The sequence below is a fragment of the Bos indicus x Bos taurus genome, chromosome 14 (genome assembly GCF_003369695.1).
Source record: "Bos indicus x Bos taurus breed Angus x Brahman F1 hybrid chromosome 14, Bos_hybrid_MaternalHap_v2.0, whole genome shotgun sequence".
Lineage (NCBI taxonomy): Eukaryota > Metazoa > Chordata > Mammalia > Artiodactyla > Bovidae > Bos > Bos indicus x Bos taurus.
In genome coordinates this window covers 40,163,038-40,184,680 of record NC_040089.1, presented here as the reverse complement: position 1 = coordinate 40,184,680, position 21,643 = coordinate 40,163,038, and the positions used below count along the sequence as shown (strand labels likewise).

Here is a 21,643-nt window from a genome sequence, read left to right as displayed (position 1 = left end):
GGAAGAATTTTTTGTCTGCAATACGGACTTTTTTTTAAGTAGTAAAATCCTTTTCAGTAAAAAAAGGGTATCTTCTTTTGATTTTTGCTGTCTTCTGGTCACCACATTTTTTTTCTTTGAGGATGTATCCAGACTAATGCATCTTAATGATATATTTTTTGCCTACTGAACTATTCATTTGAGCTGCCTGTGAAGGTATGTTCAGAGGCGTCATGCCACCCACCGGCATGGAGACTCCATGGTATGGAGAATTATGTTACAATCAACAACCCGACTCCTTCAGTCTCCTGGTATTTTATATCAGTTGCTTCCTCAAGCAACACAAATCCACTAATGCTTTAATTTGTGACACTGCTAACTGGTATTAACAGATTATGACTATGGAATGCCTTTGCATTCAAACTGGCATAGACAGATAATATGTCTGTCATCATAAAGCAAAATGCTCTAGGTCACACAGACATATAATGCTGTCCTACATTTTTCACTCAAGCACAAACCTCCAAAGGTTTACAGCACACTTATGTGTGCTCGCAGAACTTACTTAGATAACCAAGTGCCCAGGACTCGGTCCAGGCAGGGCAGGAAATTTCTATTCTGCATTGATCCACATGCGTCAGCTGGACCAAGTGACTGATCAAGCCAATCAAGTTATTAGCAAGATCTTGAAATAATCAGCTTGATTTTTTTAAGGGAATAATTCAAGTTATTTTATTAGCCTGCTCTGCCAATTTATGAGAAGGGGATTTTTTTTTTGATCTTTTGAGGGACACAGGCTACATGGCCAGTGGAACTCAGATGCAATTTGGCATTGGCATTTTACAGTAGACCAGGGGTCAGCACAGACTTGATTATTTCCCATTGATCTACAAAAAAAGGAACTTCTTTATGAAATAGGCAAAGACCTAGTCTTCAACGTGTAAGTGAAGTAACTTTTCCAGTTACTTTCACTGGTTTACTTCAGTTAATACAGTAACATTTCCAGAGTTACGTGTTTTGACAATGTAGATTCTCTTGCTTATGAAATTGGGCACCGTATTTATTTCCTTCTTTTGAGCAATGGTTATCATTGTAGCTGCCAGTGCATCTGTATTAGATGCTATATGGGGGAGAAAAGAAAAGTACAGATATTAAAAAAAAATTGTCAAATTATAGACCATACAAAATATGGTCTCTCTCATAAACAAAACAAAGTGATATGTACCCACATGGTGGCACCAGGGGTAAAGAACCCGCCTGCCAGTGCAGGAGATGTAAGAGAAATGGGTTCCATCCCTCAGTTGGGAAGTTCCTTGGAGGAGGGCATGGCAACCCACTTCAGTATTCTTGCCTGGAGAATCCCAGACAGAGGAGCCTGGTAGGCTATGGTTCATAGGGTCAGAAGGAGTCGGATACGACTGAAGTGACTTAGCATGCACACACGTGTCCATAGGGTCACACAAAGTTGGACACAACTGAAGGGACTTAGCATGCACGCACATACATACCTACAAACATCTATACCTGCACATACACACATCCTTCACACATACCATGCACACATTTATTTATATCCACATCTATGGAGAGAAAAAGAGAGGGAGTTTGCTGGTATGAAGCAAAACTGTAAAAACAAACCTCAGACTCTGCCTTCCTAGAATAGCAAGAAAATGAGAAATTGCAGAATCATTACAGTGAGCTACAAATGAATGTACAACCCAGCAGGCCTGTGGAAGCCAGCCCTCGAGAGACCTATAAGATTCCTGTTCAGAAAATAGACTATATCTGCTGCCTGGGGATATCTTTGTGTACAAGGAGAGTGGATTTCTGCAACTGTGATGAGGCAAAGTATGATTCCAAAACTTTACCAGCAAAGATATTCCTACAAAATTCAATCAAGGGGCCTTAGACTTTTTTTTTTAACTGACATCTGGAGAGTGGTTTCTTGGCCCGACAGTTCACAAAAGTGCCAGACTTTCAACAAAAGAACAGCTGTTTTGTGAAGAAAGGTTTTCTTTATAAAGGTTTGCCATTTTTCCTACTGAAATGGAATTTTTTTTTTTTTTTTAATATCAAAACAGGTCAGATTCCTGTCCTTAGAAGCAAAACCAGGAGGAGGACAGAGGGCAATGCCTTCCATGACTTGCTCAGACAGAGCATACAGGATTAACAGACTCTAGCAAAGTCTCAGTGTGGGAATGGAGAGAACACCGGTGACTACACAGGACTGCTTTCTCTTCTGAACATGGAGGGACAGATGCTAACAGAGCTGCGGCAGGTACAACCGCCACAGTCACTGCTGTCTCAGGAGTCTTCAGATCCCCAGTGACCTTCAAAGTATACTAGTTCAGTGATCCTCAAATGTGCCTGACAATCAGCATCATCCATTCAAATGAAGAGATTTCCGGCTGCACCCCAGAGACGGCGGGCGTTGGCACCACTATGTTTTGAAAGTGGTAACAGGGAATCTCACATTCAACTTTAGTCGATTCAACTTGTACAGACATTCTGCACAAATCAGCCAACTGGATGTGCAGCTGTTTCTAGACTGTCTTTTCACAAAAACGTTTTGTGAGCCCCAAAGTTTGAAAGCGCTTGCACTCTGATCAAATCTCACTGGTAAATAAATGACTTTTTCTACAGGACAGTCAATATCCAGTGAAGTCAATTCAGTTCAAGGACTTCCCAGGTGGTGCTAGTGGTAAAGAACTTGCCTGTCAATGCAGGAGACATAAGAGATGTGGGTTCAATCCCTGGGTCGGGAAGATCCCCTGGAGAAGGAAATGGCAAGCCACTACAGTATTCTTGCCTGGAAAATCCCATGGACAGAGGAGCCTGGTGGGGTACAAGTCCATAGGGTGGCAAAGAATCGGACATGACAGAAGCAACTTAGCATGCAAGTAATTCAGTTCAGCCCCGGCTACTTTCCTAACTGCCTCAGTACAGGCTCTCATTCAAATTCTTCACTTTCATCCAAGATTAGAGGAAGAGCTTGATTTACACAAATACTTATGTACTAATGACACAAATGCATGTTCCAGATCAAAAACAACTACTTATTTGTTTACAATGGTAAATAACTATTTCTTTACATCACATGTGAATCTGTGTTTAATGTTTGTCTACTACTCTAAACTGTAAGTTCCACCAAGCAAGGCCTCTGTCTGTCTTGTTTGACACAATATCCTTACTTTCCAGCAAAGGGCCCGACAGAGTGGTCTCTCAAATGAGTAAGAGACATGATTAGTCAAATAAATAAATAAACCACAGGGCGTTCAGAGATGTGATTCAGCTATTTCTCTATATACAATTACTGAGAAATATCAACAACCTCAGATATGCAGATGACACCACTCTAATGACAGCAAGTGAAGAGGAACTTGATGAAAGTGAAAGAGGAGAGTGAAAAAGCTGGCTTAAAAGTCAATATTCAAAAAACAAAAGAAGATCATGGCATCTAGTCCCATCACTTCATGGCAAATAGATGGGGAAAAAATGGAAACACTGACAGATTTTATTTTCTTGGGCTCCAAAATTACTGCAGATGGTGACTACAGTTATTAAATTTAAAAAAAGGCTTGTTCCTTGGAAGAAAAGCTATGATAAACCTAGACAGTGTATTAAAAAGCAGAGACATCACTTTGCCAGCAAAAGCCTGTATAGTCAAAGCTATGGTTTTTCCAGTAGTCATGTATAGATGTGAGAGTTGGACCATAAAGAAGCCTGATAGCCTAAGAATTGATGCTTTTGAACTTAATGGTCTTAAGACTCTTGAGATTCCCTTGGATACCAAGGAGACCAAACCAGTCAATCCTAAAGGAAATCAACCCTGAATATTCATTGAAAGGACTGATGCTGAAGTTGAAGCGCCAATACTTTGGCCACTTGATGCCAAGAGCTGACTCATTAGAAAAGACCTTGATGCTGGGAAAGATTGAGGGCAGGAGGAAAAGGTGGTGACAGAAGATGAGATGGTTGGATGGCATCACTGACTCAATGGTCATGAGTTTAAGCAAACTCCAGGAGATACTGAAGGACAGGGAACCCTGGTGTGCTGCAGTCCATAAGGTCACAAAGAGTCAGACACGACTGAGCGACTGAACAACAACAATAGAACAGTTACTAGGTTTCCCAGATGGTGCTAGTGATAAAGAACCCGCCTGCCAATGCAGGAGACGTAAGAGGCACCAGTTTGATCCCTGGGTCAGGAAGATCCCTTGGAGGAGGGCACAGCAACCCACTCCAGTGTTCTTGCCTGGAGAATCCCATGGACAGAGGAGCCTGGCAGGCTACAGTCCACAGGTTGCACGACTGAAACAACTTAACAGGCATGCATGCATACGATTACTACACTACTTCCTGTTTACAAGAAAAATTTGTAAATATATACCTGCCAATTAACCAAAACCATGGAAAATCTGAAACCAGATAAATATGTGTAACTATCTCTGCAATTTAAGATGAAATACTTATTAAAGCTCAGAAAAATTCAGCTCTGAGAACCACAGACATGATTACCTATAAATCAGATCTCAGTGATTTGTTAATGCCTACTTTCCAATAATCATGGTAACTCAGAGCCCATTTTATAGATGAAAAAATTGTGGTAGCAGCCAAAAGACAGAAGCAAAATTAACACCAGACACAGAAGCTTTAAGCATTTAGTTTTCAGCTGTGTGAGCTCCACTTACTACTACTCATTTACAAATTCACACTTGCCAGATTTGAAAAGTGGTATTTAAAAGTGTCATACACAGTTCCTTTTCTGTGGGCAAACTTCTAAGAAAGAATGGGTATTGAATTTAAAGCACATAAAAGGATACACAAATAGTTATTTTCTCGGAGCTATATTTACCCATTTTCAAGTGGATGAGTATAGCTACATTCTTCTTCAAACAAATTTCAATTGAACGCCAACTGGAGAGAGAAAAGTTAAGAACGGCTTTTCAGGAATTACAAGTCCTGGATATAACAGTGTAACTGAGTGCACTCACAGAAATTAAAAAGGAAAGCATCTTACCAATAATAAGAAAAGCAGAAGTTATCTCCAAGTACAAAAAGCAATGCCAATGGAGTAGATGTGCTGACAAGACATGAGTAATATTTTCCACATATAAGAAAAGCTTTCATCTCAGAATGCGTTTTCAAAGCTATTTTTGTACCTTAATTAAGATCTCCAGAACTCACTGGAGTGTTTTTTTCCTCCATTTACTAATATATTAACTAAGGCACCAAAATACTTGCCAAAAACCACATAAAGAGCAAGAAAGTCAGCTGGACACTGGAAGACAGAAAATGCGTAACTCTTTTAAACTTTTCTTGAGTTATACAAGACCGGGAGATAGCAGAAGATGCAAGAGACAGGGGTTCGATCCTTGGGTCTGGAAGATCCCCTGGAGGAGAGCACGGCAACCCACTCCAGTATTCTTGCTTGGAGAATCCAATGCACTGGGAAGCTTGGTGGGCTACAATCTATAGGGTCACAGAAGAGTTGGACATGCACTTATGCACAGGGAGATAGATGGGCGTATCTTCCACCGCCTTTCTCTGAAACATCACTCCACACCTCCCACCACACTCCATTCCCAATATACTAATAGTAGGAAGGCATCAAAAGTGATACCCACCTTGTCAAGGCTTATTAAGCTCATCAGTGTTCCTAGACAAAAATGCCAAAACAGTCATCCAGTCTTTCTAGTCTCACTGTGTTTTAGACTCAAGAAAGTAGCTCCAGGGAATCTTTAAGCCTGAGATAACATGGGAGCTTATCATGCTTTCTTGCTTCATTTTTCTTTAAAGACTTTTTTTTTTTTGGTCAGAGTAAAACAGAAAGAAGAAATTATGCAATGTTATGTTCTAACGGTAGGAACACTGGCAGCTCAAGCCCTGACCTCACCCTACCCATGTCAATAGGCTTTATGAAAAGCAGAAGGTCTCAGGAAATTGAAAACGCCAAGGTCAATTTCAAATGTTTAAATAAAATAGGGTGATGCTTGAAATAGCTACAGATAAAATACCAACCATTTCCACTGATTAATTAGATTAGCTATTAGAGACAAGTATATTTATGCTTTTACATCTAGAAAGAGAAAAAAAACCTTCTAGTTAGCTTAAAAAAAAAAAGTAATATTTCCCTTTGTCCATATATTTACCACTCTGAAAATGTAAAATTCATGCTCACAAAACATCATATAAGTGGGGAAAGGGAGGCAAGAGGGAGAGAAAATTTAAATTATACTGCTATTGTGCATTATTTTTCAACAATGGGACATCTTTTACTTGAGAAGAAACAAATAGCCACTTTATCACAGTTCTGCAAGGCAGGAATCTAATTTCTTCCCTAAATACCACAGGAAATCTAAATATTAACTTTCTGAATGACACAAAGGAGTAAACATTGCTAAAATGTGTTATACAGAGGACTAAAAATGTCCCTACAAACTTCTGGAATTCAGACAAGCTGTTAACAGAGACAATTCACAAGGGAAAATAAAGCACAGATAAAAAGGATTGTGTATTTTCTTCTAAAAAACCTGGACAGCTTCTTGAAGACAGGACCAGCTTCGTATGGCCTCTGTGTCTGTTTTGGTCATCACCACAGTGCAATGAGGACAAGCTTTTGTGGATCGCTAGAACTTCAGTCTAGTCCTCCTTCCCTAGTGGCACTGATGGTCAAGAATCTGCCTGAGACCTGGGTTCAATGACTGGGAGATCCCCTGAAGGAGGGAATGGCAACCCGTTCCAGCATTCTTGTTTGGAAAAGCCCATGGACAGAGAAGCCTGGCATGCTGCAGTCCATGGGGTCACAAAGAGTCAGACATGACTGAGCGGCTGAACAACACCAACACAGAACATCAATCTAACAAAATGTGTTTCAGTAATTATCACAAAATACACCAGTTTTCACGCAGTATGGAGAATTCACCGCCAAAGAACACTGTATCAACCAGATAAAGGTTTATATTCTGACATAGAAAAAAACCCTACATAGGGCTATCAGTGATTTTTCTAATTTGCCATCTCTCGCTGTCTCCTCCCCAAATCTCTAAATCTCTATCGATCTCATCATTACTTCTTCTCCTCTCAAAGGCTGTCCTTCCCAAAGATCAACTGTTATAGTCACTCTTATATCCATGCCCTTCTGCCACAAACAAGGCCTTCTTATCCAGGCCTTCTTCTCAAAGTATCTTCACTGTAACAAAGTAACTGTGGGTGCTGGAGTCAGTGATCTGAGTATAAATCCTGACCCAGCTGGCACTGTTACCAGCTATGTAACCTTGGATCAATTAATTAAGTGTTCATTGCCTCAGTTTCCTCATCTTTAAAATGGGTATAATTATACAGGTTTGCTGTTAGAATGAAAAGAGTTAATATATTTAAAGAACTTAGATTATCTGCCACCTAGTAAGTACTCAGTAGATGTTCAAATTAATTTTCTCACTGGACTTTCATTGGCCATGGAGGAGAAGATGAATAAAGAAAAGTTTATCACTCTCAAGCGATAAACATTTGTACTATTCTTTAAAGAAAAGGGAAAAGGAGCTGATCAGATACAAGTAAGAAGTGACCAGCAGTACTGAGTCCAGTTAATACCAGTGACTGTTGTTTCCACTTGTAGGTATAAACCCAAGAGAAAGGAAAACACATATCCACAATATCCATACAAAAACCTATACACAAATGCTCACAGTTTCATTATTCATAATAGCCAAAAAGCTGAAACAACTCAGATGCCCATAAACTGATAAGAGGGTAAATATAATGTGGTCTATCCATACAATGGGAATTCCACAATAAAAAGGTATGAAATACTGACTCACACCACAATATAGATGAGTCTTGAAAACATTGAGTGAAAGAAGCCCATCGCAAAGAACAATATATAGTATGATTCTAGACTACATAGACAAGACTGTAATTCGTGGCTGCCAAGGGCCAGGGCTGGGGAGGTTGGGATTATCAGGCGGTAGGCAGGGGTAGAGGTAAATAGCATAGGATTGCTTTTGGAGTATTGAAAATGCTCAAAAATCAATTGTGGCGATGGTTGCATAGTTCTGTGACTATTCTAAAAAACAATTAATTGGATGCTTTAAATGGGTGAATTTTGTGGTACATGAATTATATCTCAGTAAAGCTGCTGAAAATAAAACATCCCAGCAGCCAAGCAGATCACAATGGCCTCAACATTCACTGCCCTGTCCATATGGTACGTTGGGCTTCCCTGGTGGCTCAGAGGGTAAAGCACCTGCCTGCAGTGCGGAAGACCCAGGTTCGATTCCTGGATCAGGAAAATCCCCTGCAGAAAGAAACAGCAACCCACTCCAGTACCCTTGCCTGGAAAATCCCATGGATGGAGAAGCCTGGTAGGCTACAGTCCATGGGGTTGCAAAGAGTCAGACACGACTGAGCGACTTCACTTTCTTCTTTCTTTTCCATTAGTTCCTTCCTTCTCTGTTTTAGAACTGATTTCTGGAGACTTTTACTCACATTTTGCTGAATAATTTCAAGCTTAATTATTGAGATTGCTGTCTTATCCTATCATGTTCCCCTACGGACATCTCAGAGTTCATCAATTTAAGAAGGTATTTGTTCTGATTACCTAATTCCCAGAACTTCAAGGATCCTTTTGAGTCTAAGTGTCTTGCTGTATCTGTTGTGACTTGAAGGCAAAGAAAAGAACAGAGTACTAATTGGATAGAGATTACTTTAAGAAACTCTTAGCATTAAAGATGATTTTTCACAAGACTTAGTGCTCAAGCCTTTGTAAAAAGATACCTGCTCTAATAGTGGAACCAGGACCTCCCTTCTGTAAGGCCTTCTGAATGTGCTCCCACACCTGGTGAGGCCATTGACTTTCTGGAGCACCTACCACCTATCACTTTTACCAATTCACATCCTGTTCCCTGGGGCTTCCTAGGTGGCTCAGTGGGTAAAACAATCTGCCTGCAATGTAGGAGATGTGGGTTCAGTCCCTGAGTCAGGAAGATTCCCTGGAGGAGGGCATGGCAACCCACTCCAGTACTCTTGCTTGGAGAATCCCATGGACGAATGAAGTGACTGAACATGCATGCATCCTGTTCTTTGAAACTTTGATTAGTCATGTGTACATACAAGACTGATTTCAGGGCTTGCTGACGAATCTTGCACAACATCATCAAAGGTTTATTATCTCTAGGGACTGAGAACACTTACAATGGGCAGGAAGAGATTTCTGTGATCTACTTTAAAACAAAATAAGTGGGCATTAATGATTAACTCAAAATCTCCATCAATTTTTAAAATAAGTCTTAGGATACTGTATTCTGACTCCTATCTCTCTGTCTCTCCACTCCACCCCACCCCCCCACACACACACGTGTGCATGCAATTTGTTCCAGGGTTTGAGCAAAATAGGCATAAATAGGTCTCCTTGGATACATACTGAAAACATCATTGGAATACTGGCATTTTGCCTTTTTAATGACCAAACACATGAGAACTGAAATATATCCACATTCTTCTATACTCACTGCTAAAGAATTAAATGGTTCACTTTTTAGACTCGAAAAAAAATCAATTTCAATGTACTTCTGTATCAATGCTTTTACAATAAGTTACAAAGCCATTACATTTAAAGGGGTAGCCATGGTTCTACTAGAAGAAATAGAATGACCCAGTACTTGCTACAGGAACTTGAAAGTAAATATTATACCTGAGAGTCTATTTTGAAACATGTGTGCATGCATGCTAAGTCACTTCGTTGTGTCCAACTCATTGTTACCCTCTGGACTGCAGCCGCCAGACTCCTAGTCCATGGCATTCTCTAGGCAAGAATACTGGAGTGGGTTACCATGCCCTCCTCCAGGGGATCTTCCCGACCCAGGCATCAAACCTGCATCTCTTATCTCTCCTGCATTGGCAGGCAAGTTCTTTACTACTACCACCACCTGGGAAGCCCTTTTGAAATATACATCTAAGTAAATATTGACACAATTAAGCAATAGGAAGAGATTTTTGCATTTATGACTTTAAAGATGGTGATTCTATTGCCACGTTAAGAATGAATACTGCAAAAACTAAAGAGTGCTTCATAAAACTCATCTTAGTTTTTCTAATATTTAAGGAATTAACAGAGTCAAAGTCTCTATTTTTCTGGGAAAAAAAGTTATTTATAAATTCTCTTTGGATTTATTTTTAAGGAATTTGGTTATAAGCCTGGGGAGTATCTTCTCAGGAAATATTCATCATGGAAAAACTTGGTACAATTGTTTCATCCAAATGTATTTTTTTAATTACTTAATTTGCTAATAAAAATTACAATAAACCAAAAACAAATAAATTAAACCAGAACTTGCTTTTATCCAAATTCTTTCTCAAAGGACATTGAGGGACCTCTGTTTACATAGTAGTGATAGCATGTTATACTAAGGAGGAGAGCGTTTTCTCTCTTCCAAAGTTTGTATAGTACCAATTCACCAAATGAAATCAATTCTGAAAGGTATATTCCACTGTTTATGTATTTCCCATTTTAGCATATTAATTTTATTTTTTTAAAAGAGAACAAACTTACGGACATAAAGAGGGAAAGCAAGAGTGGGATGAATTGGGAGATTCAGACTGACATATAAACACTATTGATACTATGTGTAAAGTACATAACTAATGAGAACCTGCTATACATAGCTCAGGAAACTCTACTCAATGCTCTGTGTTGACCCTAAATGCAAAGGAAATCCAAAAAGGAAGGTGTGTATGTATACATATAGCTGATTCACTTTGTTGTATAGTAGAAACTAATACACCATTGTAAAGCAACTATACTCCAATAAAAAAAAATTTAAATAAAAATAGAAAACAACAGTATTTATTTGGTGTAAATTGGGGAATCATTCTCCACTTCCATTGTGTCTGGTGTCCCTCACTCTGTTACTCGGTGGTAAGTGCTGAGTTTAAGGTATGATATATTGAGTTTAAGGTGGCTCAGATGGTAAAGAATCTGCCTGACAATGCAGAAAACATGGGTTCGGCCCCTGGGTCAGGAGATCCCCTGAAGAAGGGAATGGCACCCCACTCCAGTATTCTTGGCTGGAGAATTCCATGGACAGAGCAGCCTGGCGGACTACAGTCCATGGGGTTGCAAGAGTTGACACAATTGATTGAGGAACACTTTCACTTTAAAGGAGATACTTTGTAAACCAACACTCTTCTAGAAGTGATGGCACTTAGACTTGTTATCAGATTCCCCACAACTGAACAGTGAATGACTTCAGGCCCTGAGGACACATGCTAGTGTTCTTTGCAGGCCTGCCAAAGCAATAGTGAGAAATATTGGAAGTCTTTGAAAGATACTGCCCACCATAATTATCAGAATGTCCTTATATCCTTTACACGCACTGGCTACCGAAATTGGGAGTCTCTCCTACCAATAGTTCTGTCACTTCAACAACTGAAACTATTCTTACTTTTCATTAAAAGATTATTCATCACTGAATATACTCAACTACAGTGGTGTCAATGACTGAGAATTTTTTTTGCAGGATTGGAAGCCAGATTCAGGAAGGCAAAGATTACCTCAAGCATCTCTAAGTTCATGTCAATAATTCTAAAAAGATGTGGACCAGTTCTCTGGAATCATTAGCAAATTCTCAAGGAGGAAAAAGAGGAAGGGGGGAATGCATTAGAAACCACAGTGGTGGACTCCCCTGGTGTTCTAGTGATTAAGGATCCACCTGCCAATGCAGAAGACAGGTTTGATCCCTGGTCCAGGAAGATCCCACATGTTACGGAGCAACTCAGCCTGGGAGCCACAGCTATTGAGCCTGCATGCTGCAACTACTGAAGTCCGTGCACCCAGAGCCTGTGCTTTACAACAAGAGAGGCCACCGAAATGAGAAGCCTGTGCCCCACTGCTAGAAAGTAGCCTCCACTCGCTGCAACTAGCAAAGCCCAAGAGCAGCAATGATGACCCAGTGCAGCCAAAATAAATAAATAAAAATAAAGGATAAAGAGATTTTAAAAAGAAAGAAAGAAACCTATGGTGGAAAGAAAATTCCTGGAAACTTGGAATGAAAGGGATCAAAGTAAGAAGCAGAAGATACAAGTTTAAAACAAAAATTCAAAACAAGATTATCTTTTAAAATGCTAGGTACATAGCAAATGAAGAGGACTTCCTCCAGTAGTTATTAGGATGTTGGGAAAAGGGAAGAGAAGACTGGGGTCCTGGGTAGAGACTAGACTGTGCTTTTACTTGTTGCTGTGGAGGAAGTTAAATGCTTAGGGAGGCACATTCCCTCTTTCAGGTCAGCAGGGTACCATTTAGTACATTACTGCTGGAGTACCCTGGTGACCTGAATGAATTAAGGCAGCTTCCGAAGGTGCTTAACTTGCAAGCACTGAGAGCTCAGGCACTCGAAGTGATAAATATTCTATGAGTCCTTTCTATTTAATATACCAAGCACCCCCAAAATGTCAGGAAAAGGAAGTTTCTTTAAAGAGAAAGAATTCTGTTGTGACAGTAGACAGGTAACAATTTTAAACAGCTGTGTCTCCTTCCAGTTCGGAGATGCTCCCAAAAGCTGTAAGTTCATCATGTTAGTTGACTGCTTTTGTGGGTGTAAATCCTACTACTGAGCTCTTCTGTTACATCACAATTGCAGGATCTTAAAAATAATCTGTCACTTGAAGGGATAAAAGTGGACTCCCAAATGAATTTCGTTTTTTAAAGTCAGTCAGTGCTGTCCAACTCTGTGTGACTCCATAGACTGCAGCCCACCAGTTCTTCTGTCCATGGAATTCTCCAGGCAAGAATACTGGAGTGGGTAGCCATTCCTTTCACCAGGGGATCTTTCTGACTCAGGAATAGAACCTGGGTCTCCTGCATTGCAGACAGATTCTCTACCGAAGGAGCTAGGAGGGAAGCCCAATAGTATGGAAGATTCAATCTGAAAGTGTTAGTCGCTCAGTCATGTCCAACTCTTTGTGACCCCATGGACTGTAGCCCACCAGGCTCCTCAGTCCATGGGATTCTCCAGGAATACTGGAGTGGGTTGTCATGCCCTTCTCCAGGGGATCTTTCCAACCCAGGGACTGAACCCAAGTCTCTGGCATTGCAGGCAAATTCTTTACTGTTTGAGCCACAAGAGAAGCCCAATGACAGATGAAGTGAAGTGAAAGTCGCTCAGTCGTGTCTAACTCTTTGTGACCATATGGACTGTAGCCTGCCAGGCTCCTCTGTCCATAGAATTCTCCAGGCAAGAATATTGGAATAGGTGGCTGCTCCCTTCTCCAGGAGATCTTCCCAACTCAGGAATTGAACCCAGGTCTCCCACATTGCAGGTGGATTCTTTACCGTCTGAGCCACCAGGGAAGCCTATAGTATATTCTATGCTTCCAAATATTTCCAATGAAAGTCTTTAGGAAAATATGTATCCATAAAATAATAATATGATCTCAATACACATTTATATTTACATATACATATTTAATATATGTATTATATTCAAAGCTGCAAAAGTACTTTTCCTTTAAAGAAACCTAGAATATTAATAAAGTATTATAAAACTAAGGGAAATGGAAAGTTAACCACATACAGTAGTTACTATCAGTGACAACAGAACTGTCATCACCATAATTTACCTTTAAGTAGAATTCTCCTCAATAGCATTGTAAACAGAACTCACAGTCTCCAAGACTCTAAGACTCAAAGTTACATTCTTTGTTCTAAAAGGGAATTGACTGAAGTTGTAATTTGACACATTTTGCATCTTTAGCAAATTGTTTTCTTCTTCATTTTCTAGGAATTGCATCATCCTCATGTTTCCCACTCCAGTACTCTTGCCTGGAAAATGGACGGAGGAGCCTGGAAGGCTGCAGTCCATGGAGTTGCTAAGAGTTGGACATGACTGAGCGACTTCACTTTCACTTTTCACTTTCATGCATTGGAGAAGGAAATGGCAACCCATTCCAATGTTCTTGCCTGGAGAATCCCAGGGACCGGGGAGCATAGTGGGCTGCCATCTATGGGGTTGCACAGAGTCGGACACGACTGAAGCAACTTAGCAGCAGCAGCAGCATGTTTAAAGAAGGATGTAGCACCATCCTCATGTTTAAAGAACAACATAAATCTTCCAACTAATAGAGAAGCTCTAGTTCACTCTGTAATTCCCACCATAACCTTTGTCTGAAACTGACTCACAAAGTCTTACATTGCAAAAGAGCAATGAGTCAGCCAAGACATATTGTTCTACAGCTACTGATGACCCAAGAAAGCAATCACACCTAGCCTTTGACCAACCATTGATGAATAAAAACACAGAAGCTTTTGAGGGCTAGTATGTGGTTGTTGTTGTTTAGTTGCTAAGTCCTGCTCGATTCTCTGAGAGCCCATGGGCTGCAGCATGCCATGCGTTCCTGTCCTTCACTATCTCCCAGAGCTTGCTCAAATTCACGTCCATTGAGTCAGGGACACTATCTAACCATCTCATCTCTGCCGCCCCCTTCTCATTTTGCCTTCCATCTTTCCCAGCAACAGGGTCTTTTTCAATGAGCCAGCTCTTCACAGCAGGTGGCCAAAGTATTGGAGCTTCAGCTTCAGAATCGGTCCTTCCAATGAATATTCAGGGTTTATTTTCTTTAGGATTTAGTATATGGATTCAACCTTTAATTTGATTAAAGGCCCTGCCACATTGGAAGAACAGAGTCAGCTAGGAAGCATCACCTTAGAGAACATGGTTTGTATCCTTCCTCATTAATGGGACTAGTTCCATAAACAGATACATTTAAAAACCCAGTCCAAACGAAGTGCTCAATGAATGTTTCTGTATTTATCAGAAGAAAGACTTGGGATGTCATTTGGGTATTCTGCAAACAGAACATCAATCACCATGTTCCTCTTTGGTTACAGAATCTATGAAGATGTTTCCCAGCAGGTTCTTGGGGGCTTTGCCTCCAACTGTTGCTCTTCTTTTGAATAAATCATATCACCATAAGGTCTCCGGAAATACACTGATAATTCAGGGGTGAAAGAAGTGCCTTTTGAAGGCCTAAATTATCTGAATAATGAACAAATCTCCACGTCTAATTGAACTCAGCCTGAGCACAGGCTCAGACTTCAAGCAAACTTGGTAAAGCATTTCCAGTAGAACTCCGGCAGGCCAGATGTTTTGGAAGCAGAATCGCGGTCATTATGCAAATGCCAGCTCCTCCTCGCTCCACCCGGGGCCAAGACCCTTTCAGCAGCGCAAGGCCTGTTTAACATATGACTTTGGCCGCCTTACCGCATGGCATCCCAGCACCCACGCAAGCATTTCGGTGATTTTAAACAAGCTCCACTAACAAGGACGATTACGTGGAAGCCAAAGAAACCAATGGGGAGAGCACATTCATCATGAGATGTAAACCTCTGTCTGCATTTCCTAAAATGATCTCAAGATGGGAGATACATAGGGATTTACAACTTTGGATTAAATGCAGGAGACATGGGTTCTATCCCTGGGTCAGGAAGATCCCCTGGAGAAGGAAATGGCAACCCACTTCAGTATTCTTGCCTGGAAAATCCCATGGACAGAGGAGGCTAGCGGGCTACAGCCCATGGGGTCGCAGAGACAGACACTACTGAGTGACTAACACTTTCTTTCTACACTTCACATGAGACAATGAGCACAACTTATACAAACACTGTAACATAAATCCCAAAGTCTGAGTTGACATGATCCTGGGGTAGTGCCAGTTTTTACTACTTTTCTGAGGCGGAGGTTGGGTATGATATGTGATGTGTGTGTGTGTGTGTGTGTGTGTGTGTGTGTGTGTGTTTAGAAGGAGAGAGATGAAGGAAGCTGTTAGGGTTGGCCACCACCCTCCATATCCCCATACCTGACATAACAACTGGTTCCCCCTCATACATTAGAAATTCATCCAGATTAAGTGGTTCATTTAAAACCAAATGTACTCTGGGAAAAAATCTGAGAGTCATTTACACCTTTTAATGCACTACTCTGCTTTTACAGAAAGGTGTCCTTCCCCCTTAATTAAAAGGATGCTCATTTTCTTTGGAGAATTAGATGGGTGAACTCTCAACACAGAGTATTTCCACGAAGAGAAGATCTAGGTAGGAGAAAACAGTAAGGATTTCAGCAAAGAGAGAAGAGGATAACGGTGAACGCCTGATGTGTGGGGATATGGCAGGACCAGTTAAGGAAAGACATATCAAAAATAAAATCAGGGAGTCCCAGTGACACGCTTTGCTTTCTTTAAATTTTGTTCGGGTTTGGTAACAGTTCCACACATGCAATATCGTTTTATCTCTCCTGACATGGATGTAATAAGTTATGAATACCTGGTCTAAAGTCATCCTTCTACAGATTGGCATGTATCAATATGTATCTATAGGTGTGTGTATCTATCTGTATATATTAAAATATACATACCGAAATATATATATATATATATATATATATATATATATAATGTATCTGGATAAACAGATATTTTTGATCCTTTTTTCCCTACTGGAATACAAAGAGAGTTCTCAACTCATACTGTAATATATATTTCTTGCCTTGTGAATGCAGTGAGAATGCCCGTATTTGTGCTGGGTCTTGCCTGGAAAATCCCATGGACACAGGAACCTGGTGGACTGCAATCCATGGGTTCGCACAGAGTCGGACATGACTGAGCAACTTCACCTTCACTTTTCACTTTCATGCATTGGAGAAGGAAATGGCATCCCACTCCAGTGTTCTTGCCTGGAGAATCCCAGGGACGGAGGAGCCTGGTGGGCTGCCGTCTATAGGGTCGCACAGAGTCAGACACGACTGAAGCAACTTAGCAGCAGGGGCAGTAGCCATGTTTTAACACATGGTGTGCTTCAGTAAATGTCAAGCTTAAAAACAGAAGTAGACGAAGTAGTAGGTCTGGCCAATTACATTGTGATCTGAAAACACTAGTGATTTATTAGTTGCTATTAGCTAACCAGCTAATCTCTATTTGATCTGTGTATTTATTAGTTATAAGTATTAAGCCAGCATGTATTGTTCTACTACAGGAACTTTTTCAGCCTCTGCCTTGCTTTTTACATGAAAATACAATAAAATAATTTGAGTTGTGATTACTTTAAAAAAAATAAATCCTGCAGCTGGAATTAAATTTCAGACTGAAATTCAACCTTGAAAGGAACAGAAATAGGAAACTAATGCAAAAAGTGCAAAAATTTCCATATTCAGGTTAATGTTTAGCAACAGAAAAGAATAACTTTTGTTTATCTCTGAAAACAGCTTTCTTTATCTAAACAAATGACTAGAATAAGATTAAGAAAAACCTGTTTTGGTTTTTTAGATACACACACATATTCCAATTTCCTTTAGCACAATGACTTTTATGCAAATAGGCACCACACAATCTCCTGACCTCTTTTACCATCACACACGGACAATGACAGTTCAATAATTGAAATGGTACATATCGGGTATATTTGATTTTAAATTGCAAAGTTGGACTCAGGCCTATTGAAATGAAAATGCTTATGATTCTTTGTTAATTCCAAACTGATCAGATTATTATATTTCCTACCAGTTAAAAAAAAAAAAAGGCAGGTGAAGCTAATCATACCATTTTTTATTTCCTTGCCATATACATTGCCCAACGTGTTTTTTTCTTTTTTTGCACTCTCTTCTGTGACCCTCCCCCACACCTTGATTTTAGTTCTTAACCTGGATTCTTTCATCCATAACATGGATAATGAGAAAACTCCAAAAATGTTCCTTGGGGGACTGTTACGCTAAAAGTTACGTAGGACTAAATCCCACGTGTCTTCCTTTGCTCATCATGGAGACAGGAGATTCATTCACTGCCCTCAGCCAATTTGAAATCCAAATATGAAAACAGCCTTACGGAATTCAGACAGATGATTCTCCTTCACAACCAGCAGATGCAAGAAGAAGAAAAAAAGACTAGTATAATTAAGCTTTCAACTTTGATCCAGTGAAGCTGTGAACACCTCATTTAAAAATACATATAAAAGCAGCTGAAGCACAGGTGTGGCAAGCATATTTGCACACCCGGCACAAGATGGCAGTCAACCAATCAGCTGGCCAGAAAAGTTTCAGCCATTCTAAGGCAAGAATAAGGTAAACTGTGAATCTGAAATATTACCAGAGTCTCATTTGTTCTCAGTTGGAATGTGGAGTGCTCAGTGGTTTTCGCTACATCTTTCTACTGGACACTTTAGAAAAGGATGGGGATCACTTAAGGGGTAGACTAAATTGCAGTGCATTTTTTAATGAGGATTGGAAGTAGTTTCTTTGATACATTTCTCAATTTATGCATTAGTCCATTATTCATCTTACAAATATTTATTGAGGACTCATTATGTGAATATCAATTTACGGAAATTTGTAGAGGATGCAAAGGCGTGAAATTAGAAAAATATAATCAAATCTAATAAAGTGGTTAGCTGAGAACACTGTTTTGGCATTATATAGATATAGATACGCACACACAGGGGCTTCCCTGGTGGCTCAGATGGTAAACAATCTGCCTGCAATGTAGAAGACCTGGGTTTGACTCCTGGGTTGGGAAGATCCTCCGGAGAAGGGAATGGCCACCCACTCCAGTATTCTTGCCTGGAGAATCCCATGGACGGAGGAGCCTGGTGGGCTACAGTCCATGGGGTCACAAAGAGTCGGACACAAACAAGTGACCAACACTTTCACTTCATACATTCAGTACTTACTAGCCTCACTTTAAATATACTTTCAGACATTAAAAGAGAAGATTAAGTGCAATCTGCAGTTTCAATTTATTGTTTAAATTTCTTAGCCCAATTTTGCTTCATCATTAAAATTTTTGGAGGAAAAATAAAATCAAAATTTGAATAGTGCCTAATGTTTCAGAGAAGTTTGCTTGAAGAAATGAGCAAGCTTGTCTTCAGAATAACAAAATTCCTTTACAAAAAAATCCTAAGGAAAAGAATACTGCCAAAAAAACGAATGCAGCTTTGTTTGTTTTTGCAGTCATCGTTAGCAATAGACATAAAGGTATTCCTTTTTTTTTTTTTTTTTTGGAGCCCATATGGAAAGATCATCAACACATTCTGCCTCTGGGTTCTTTGCCAAAATACCATAACCCACAAGCCTTCTACCTTAAACATGAAAGGAAAGGTGTTGTTCTGGTCAAATAAAGAAATAATTTTTACTAGCATACGTCTAATGTTAAAGCTGCTTAAATCCTGCCAAATACATTAAAACAACATCTGTAAAACAGATTTTCATTAAATTGATCAGGTTAAAGTTAAGCAGCTAGGCAGATGATGCTTTTAAGCTACCCCTTAACCTTTAACCTCTAACCTCCTTAAACTGGAATAAGGACACACACTTCTTTGAGATAAGACTGCTTCAGGTTGACCATGCAAGAGGTAAAGTGGCCCATTCAAATTGCCCTGACACATCCCCACATTTGGGAGTGTTATGAACCAATATGCTGTCAATGAGAACTGTTTTTCTCCCAGCCATGTATTTATCTGTCTTTTCACTGCTACTGTCACTTTCCCTTGAAGTCTGAATAATTCACAATGCAAAATGATGTAAATTAAACTCCTAATGAAAATGAATTTTATATAGGCAATTATTGTCTAGTCATTAGCTCAGACACCGTTTTAAGTCCAATTTTAATATTTTCACCATATTATAAACCATCATTTTTTCCAGGCCTAGGCTAATTTGTTAGGGTCTCATTTAAAAGCAATTAATGTTACTTATAGAGCAATTTTATTTTGCTTACACAGGCTGACCAAGCTTGCTAATATCCTCATTACTGCTCTTGAAAATCCTCTGGATCTGATGCACAGTTTCTGTGAATCAGTTTAGAAACTGCATTCTTAACACATTGCTACTCTGGAGGAATTTTTTCTAGTGACTGCTAGAATGAATAAATGCTCTTTGAAGGCTGATGCAAAATAATAGAGTCCAGCTGCCCAATACGGAGTTTCAATGGCTCCAATATTTATCTCTTTAATCTTTTTAATTCAAGGTAAGCTTGTTCAGAGTGTGTTTTTGTTTCCTGACCATTTGGAGACACTACCCTACAAGGACACTTAGGTATTTAAGAGATAAGTAAATAAAGAGGATAGTGGGGAGAGTTAATTTGTATATGACATAACATTTTGAAGGTAAGAGTATATATATAGCCGGGCTTCCCAGGTGGCTCAGTGGTAAAGGATCTGCCTGCCAGTGCAGGAGACACAGGGTCAATCCTGATCCAGGAAGACCACATGTAACGCAGAGCAACTAAGCCTGTGAACCTCAGCTATTGAGCCTGTGCTCTAGAGCCTGGGAGCCACACCACTGAAGTCTCAGCACCCTAGAGCCCGTATTCCACAAGAGAAACCACTGCAACGAGAAGCCTGAGCACCGCAACTAGAGAGTAGCCCCACTCACTGCAACTAGAAAAAAAGCCCACACAGCAATGAAGATTCAGCACAGCCAAAAATGAAATAAATATAAATTTTAAAAAGAGTACATATAGCCTTTGGTTCTGGTATCTCAAGCTCTCTCTGCTTTAAGGACCTATTTATAAGCAAGTTCTATCTCATCTGGTTGTTATACAATCAAAGACAAAATCCAGCCCTCGCTGAAAGGGAACTTCAAGGGTAACCCTGGCATCTAGCAAATTGCTCTGCAGACAGTGATGGTGGTCAGTCCATATTCATGGATAAACTTAACACACACATACACACATGTAAATAATTGTCCAGCAATGAAACTAAATAGCCTTTCCTAAGAAAATCAACAAGAATGCTCTACCTTTCTTTAGCTTCCCACATGAGATTAATAAAGCAGAAAAATTTGTACATTTATATCTTCTATTCACAACATGTTAATTTAAAGTGTTAGAGTTGTGTGACTATAAGCACAGTTCATGAATATTCTATATAGCTCCCAGGGTCGAGATCTATTATTTATACAAACTTAATGTGTTTTTTTTTTCTCCCAGGTATTCTAAAAGTTTTAATAGATAAGGTATCAACAGAAGAAAAGTTGACAATTGAACGGCTGTCAGCTGTTGCTGTAAAAGCGATGAATTATAATCATTCTATTCTGTTTTCAATACCATCAACTTGGAAGTTTTCCATCTTACATGAGGGCCTGCACTCCCCTCAAACTGTGTAACCCAAATCTAATGCTTTCGTTATTGATCCACGGAGCACCAACATCACAGGCATGTTACAAATTCTCACACCACGACTTTAGGTTTTCACGCTCAGTACATCAACCCAGCATTTGAACTTCAAGAAACAGCCCAAACAAATAGTGGCAGGCCAACCCAAATAAATAATGCCTGGACCTGCCCCAGATAGCCACATTCTGCTCTTTTTGTGGCCTGTTTATAGTTTGAAAGCATATTTGAAGAGTTGCAGGTATCATAATCGCCGGGTGACTCCTGATAGTATAGTTACCACTGATTCCTAGTATAAATCAATAGATAACACTTGCAAAATGGATTTTGCAATCATATTAGAGCTTGTTACAGTGACTAATGGTTTGCAATATTTTCTGAATTTTAATATCCTCTGGACAAAAGAAGTTTTTAATAAGTTACCAAGTTATTCATCATAGAAATGAATCTGTTCCCGCTGTACATGACCCAAGACAATCAGGCCAATCCAGTAAACAAACTGCAGAAAATAAATTAA

At 39.7% G+C, this 21,643-nt stretch overlaps 1 protein-coding gene across 4 annotated transcripts in view; it reads right to left on the bottom strand.

The window, feature by feature from the left end:
- ZFHX4 (zinc finger homeobox 4) overlaps positions 1 to 21,643 on the bottom strand; it is a 205,168-nt gene that overhangs the window by 155,649 nt on the left and 27,876 nt on the right. The window lies entirely within an intron of this gene.